Below are 6,035 nucleotides of genomic sequence, written 5' to 3'. Positions count from 1 at the left end.
TCTTTCTTCAATAATGTTGTTAGAGGTGCTGCTATTCTCCCATAATTCTTAACAAACTTGCGATAATACCCTGTCAACCCAAGAAATCCTCGCAGATGCTTTATGGATGTGGGGATTTTCCATTCCTTAATGGCTTTAATTTTGCTAGGGTCTACCTTAACTCCTTCATGAGATACAATATGACCCAAATATTCCACCTCCTGGACTCCAAAGAAACATTTGGATCTTTTTGCATATAATTGTTTCTCCTCCAATAGTTGTAGCACCCTGTCAACATGTTCAACATGATCCTTCCAAGACTTGCTGTAGATTAGTATATCATCAAAAAATACTAACACAAATTTTCTAAGGAATGGTTTGAAAATTGAATTCATCAAACCTTGAAATGTTGAAGGTGCATTGGTAAGGCCAAAAGGCATGACCAAAAATTCATAATGACCCTCATGAGTTCTAAATGCCGTTTTCGGAATGTCTTCAATCTTCATTCTGATTTGATGATATCCTGAACGAAGATCCAACTTGGTGAAGTAAATTGATCCATGCAATTCATCCAGTAATTCATCAATGACAGGAATGGGGAACTTATCTTTAATAGTGAGCTTGTTGAGCTCCCTATAATCCGGACACATGCGCCATGATCCATCCTTCTTGTGCACCAATACTACTGGAGCTGAGAAAGAACTTTGACTCGGTTGAATTATACCAGCCTCTAGCATTTCTGCAACCATACGTTCAATTTCACTTTTTTGGACATAGGGATATCTGTACGGCCTGATGTTTGGAGGAACACTTCCTGGAATCAGATGAATAGCATGATCATGATCACGCATAGGTGGGAGACCTTGGGAGTCTCAAATACCTTGGAATGATTGTCCAGGACTTTTTGGAGATCTGGAGAAATAGATGATTCCAATGTGGAAACATCTAGCGAACATAATTGTGCAATTACACCTCTTTGCTCCTTTTTTAGAAGCTTTGTCATACCATTAGAGCTGATTATCTTTCCTGGTTTCCCTGCAATACCCCTTAATTCAACTTCCTTTCCTTCCGTAGAAAATTTGATGAAAAGTTCTTGAAAATTAAAAGCTATTGTACCCAAGGATTGTAGCCATTGGACTCCTAGTACAACATCAGCACCTCCCATTGGAATGGAAAGCATTGGGCTAGTCAATACATATTCTCCCATGGATAGCTTGATATTATGGCACTTTCCAGAGCAATTTATTGTTCCTCCATTTGCAATCATCACTTGACACTCTGGTGCTGGATATAGGAAGCAATTCAATTCTTTTGCTACCCTACAATGAATAAAATTGTGGGTGCTTCCTGAATCAATCAACACTATTACCTTTTTCTTCTTGATTTGTCCTTCTATCTTGATGGTTTGAGGAGTGGTAATTCCCGCCAATGCATTACAAGATATGGTCGGATTTATTTGTTCTTCATCTAGGCTTTGTTCCTGGAGTATATCTTCTTCTTTTGACCTTTCTTGCTCCTTTTCTTCTTCCTCTTCACAATCTATGTAGAATAATTTCTTCTCAGCACACTTATGACCTTTAGTGTATTTGCTATCACAACTGTAACAAAGCCCTTTTGCTCTTTTTTCTTCCAATTGTTGTGGTGTCAACCTTATAGGTTGTGGAAGACTAGGGGCAACAACACTTCCGTCTTTATAGTTGTGAGTGGTATGCTTCCTGGTTGCCATAATTTTGCTTTCCATTTTTCTTGCTAACCTGAATGCCTTCTCTAATGAATCAGGTTCCCAAAGGCGAACATCATGTTGGATATTATCCTTTAAAGACCCTATGAACACATCAATCCTATGCTCCTCTGGAATATCTTTTACCCTTATGTTCAATTTTTGGAACTCCTCAATGTGCTCCATTATTGAACCCTTTTGTTTGAGACTTATCAATTGGCTAAAAAAAGTGTTGCTTTTTGTATCCTCATAATGTGCTATCAATTCTTCCGTAAAAATTGCCCAAGTGATAAATTGTTTACGAGAGCAAAGCCATTGATACCATACAAACTGATTTGGTTCCAAATATAAAGTTGCCATACGTACCTTTTGTGTGTTTTGCACATTATTGAGATCGAAGAATTGCTCCATCTGTAATATCCATGTGGCGGGATCCTTGCCATCAAACTTCCTCATATCGATTTTTGGAATATGGTGATTCTTCGATCCAACATTAGATCTATGGAATCATGATTAACATTTCTTTTGTTCTCATCATGACCTTTACTACCTTTTCACCATTAGTGACCCTTTCTTGTAGCAACTTCTTCAATTCTTCCATGTCTGTCTTCAAATCTATCTTCAAATCTGCCATGTCTCTCTTCAAATCTGTCTTCGAATCATCCATCTTAGCTTCCATGCCCTTTATCTTAGATTCCACGCCATTTATCTTAGATTCCACGCCACTTATCTTAGCTTCTGTTAGCTTTTGTGAGCGTGACATTTGTTGCACTTGTTCTTGTAATTTTGATATATCATGTAGCATTTCTTCCTCTTCTTCATGAGTCATGCTAGAGCTTTCAGGTTCCTTACTAGGTGTTTGCATTTTCTTTCCTCGGGGCATCAGTTACCGATAATAATGCTTTACTATGCCCTTTGAATTCCGTTAAACCAAGCTTACACAAAAATTAAAAAAAAAAAAACTACACACCTTTTTTCACTTTATAGAAGCCTGATATTGAATCTGATGTATCTCTGTAATTTTAGATCATCCAGTTCTGAAATTGCTACCTGTAGTAGCCTTCTGCGTCCTCTTTCCAATGCCACAAGTCTGAGCCAAATTGGATTCTCCAAGGAAGAGTTATGTGAAATCTCCCACAGTGACTTGCTTTTAGACTAGTTCAGTAGAGCGAACTTGTACGACGTGCCACGAGTCACTGTTTCAACCTTTGAATCTGAAACACACACACAAGAAACTAAAGTCCGTCCTCTTTCTGTACCTTCTTACGAAATTTCAATCCGATCCCCAGAGAGAAAGTTATGACGATTTTCCCCAGGTCACCTGTTTTGAATGTAATTCAGGAGTCTGCAAAAAGACCAACTTCCTCAGATCATATCTCCGCAAATATCGCGCAAAAAGCTCTGAAATTTGGACCCAAGGTTCAGCGTGATTTCTTCTCAAATGGGTTTTTTTTGCGACTTCTGAAACGTCACAGAAAAAAAGTTATAGCGAAAATGCCACGATGACCTGTTTGGAGCAGCGAAACCCTAGAATCCAAAGCTCTGATACCAAATGTTATGAAACCAGCTCAAGAAAAGATAGAAAAGATAGATCAACGCCTTAGAATTCAGCCTCTTCGAGGGGGCAACCTCCTTTACATTACATAAATGAACAATTCTTGGATGATACAAATGACAAAACCTCCTTTCTATATATAGGAGTCTAAGGAGTCACAATATAATCCAGCCGACCTAACAATAATAATATAAAGCCACAAAAATAACAATAGAGGGATTCTATGGGGCACAGAAATAACAATATGGGGGTAATAGGGGCACAACAATATAAATAAGGGGTATAACTACAATAGTAATGGGGTAATCACTAGTATTATAGGGACCCAACAAGCCACCCGCGCACAAAAAGACAAAGACAATAAAGACCGTGGAAGGAACCCTTACTGATGTCACTAAGGATGCTTTGGTAGAGTTGATGATAGAGTAGACAACTGTGTTGGGGGCGCTTAGAGCGCAGTTGCAGGCATTACAGGTGCGACCCCTAGGAATGATGACACCGCACCTTGCGGAAGGTATAACCGAAGCTGAGCAGATGTTGCGCGCACGCACAACGAACACTTTGGTGTTACCAGAAGGCGTTGTCTTAGCAAAAGCCGAAGGTGACATGAGGGGCTAGGGGTTGAATTTGGTCGCCCTTCCCAGAGAAACCCTATACCAGCTACAGGATGGGATAACTATTGAGCTTCGTGCTAGGGAGGGTCGCGCTCTCCAAGTCTTGAGTGAGAAGAAGGTTAATTTGGAACAACTCAAAATGCAGTGCGACAGCATGGTCGCCCAAAACTAGGGACTAGAACAGGTAGTGGAGGAGGCCTGTAGCAGCATTGCGGAGTTGGCCGTGCCAACGACACTCCCCACCACAGAAAAGATTCATCAACTGGCAGCTGGAGTCCACAGGACCCAGGAGGAGGCTGCGAAGGTTCAGTTGGAGCTGAACTTGCAGATAGTGGAGCTGTGACTGAAGGCGCAGTCCTCTACACCCCTGGAAGTAAGAGAGAATCGCCACTGTGCCATTCAATTGGGGTTGAAAGAGATAGAGCATGTTGTACAAGACTGCACTGGCTTGTTGGACTAGTCCCTCTTAACGCTCACCTCACTCCAGGAGGACCCAATGCTACAACAGTTAGAGACAGAAGCGCGGGAATTGCAGTAGGCCTATGACGATGTTCAGAGAACCACACAAATGATCGCCCTTACCTAGCGATTGGCCAAGATAAGGGAGGCCTAGGATCTGAAAGAACGGGTGGATGCCGCATGCCAGAAAGAAGCAGGGCTTAAAGCACGCATCCAACCTTGGCTTGAGGAAGCATTCACAGTCACCACCACAATTGAAGGGAAGCTGGCCCAGATGTAGGACACATATGCGAAAAGGCAAGAGGGTGCCTTTGACAACGATGCATCAGAGCATAGTGCACAATTGATAAAGCAGACAACAGAGGAATATGTGGTAGATGTTCGTGAAGCACAGAGATTGCTAGATGGACTCCGAGCAAAGATCACCACATCGGCCAAGGGACTTGGGACGAATCACGATGTTTGTGTTGGGGGCCTATTGGGCAGTCGATCCCCTGCGTAACAGTTTTGGGGCTTAAAGCCCACAATTATGGGGTATTGGTATTGTAAAGGCTCCGTGAAGTGCATGGAGCGTGAGTTGTAATGAATCAAGTCAAAGGGTAGTCCACTCGAGAATAATGTAAGATAATAGAAAGTGAGTCAGCCTACCCATGGTCCGCGGACCATGGGAATGTATAAATAAAGCAAGGATCTAGGTGTAGAGGACAATTTTTGGAAGTTGGTAGATTTGATCTGAAGTGATAGGGTTTTTTGAATGCGGTATTCAATCTGAGTCTGTAAGTCTGAGTTTTTGGTTGTAGTAGGAGATAGAGGCTTCACAACTATGTGTGCGGAGGCCTAGTAGAGTCCGGAGCTGTGCACATAGACCCCTGTAGCTGTGTGCATAGGGTAGGAAGTGGATTGTAACTGGAAAAGGCATTAATAAAGATAAGTTGGTTTTGGAATATTGCATATCTGTTTCTATATTCCGGTTTATGATTGCGCGCATGTTTGTTTATGTTAAATGGTAATTGAAAGTATTGGGCCTACTTAATTTAATTCAAGATATATAATAATACTAAGCACAAAAAGGGTAAAGAACATTTGCGCTCGTCATCCAAGCTGTCCTAAGGTGGTTGCTCTGAACATACAATTGCATGGAAGTAGCACAATGCATAGGTTCAGTTCGCAAACTTTCCAGACCTCATCAAGACATCCCTAGGGTGTGGAAACCTAGTTCCAACACCCTCACATACTACCTCGGGTGAGACCTCAGTCCGCGCTCTGCGGACTATTGCCGAAAGGGCCGATAGTTTTAGGATTTGTTTGGCTAAAATACTTCTGAACCTGGGTTAGGCCCCAATAAGCCAACAAAGTGATAGAGAGGAAAATATTAAGGTTCAATTAAACATAGAGTAGTTAAGAATTCTATATTTAATTTTAGTTTGAAAACATAGATATTGCTTATCAGCCAAGATAGAGTGTAATTAAACAAATTCAGTCTTTCATTTTCTTTAAAAATATAGATAAGAACAACATATGGAAATCAGAGATACAACAAGTTTACAAAAATAAAAACATCAACAGTTCACCTGACACAAGAATCCTAGAATATATTTTTGTATTAAAGAAATGATCACTTTTAGCTTAGTGAACAACTCTACGTCAATAACATGCTTTCTTCATCCATGTTCCAACATTTGTACTTTGTTTTATCAAGTACTTATAG

The sequence above is a fragment of the Pinus tabuliformis genome, chromosome 2_2 (genome assembly GCF_031772625.1).
Source record: "Pinus tabuliformis cultivar Carrire ecotype Pingquan chromosome 2_2, CPIR1, whole genome shotgun sequence".
NCBI classification, from domain to species: Eukaryota; Viridiplantae; Streptophyta; class Pinopsida; order Pinales; family Pinaceae; genus Pinus; species Pinus tabuliformis.
The sequence above is the reverse complement of the archived record's forward strand: the minus strand, read 5'-3'. Positions refer to the sequence as shown.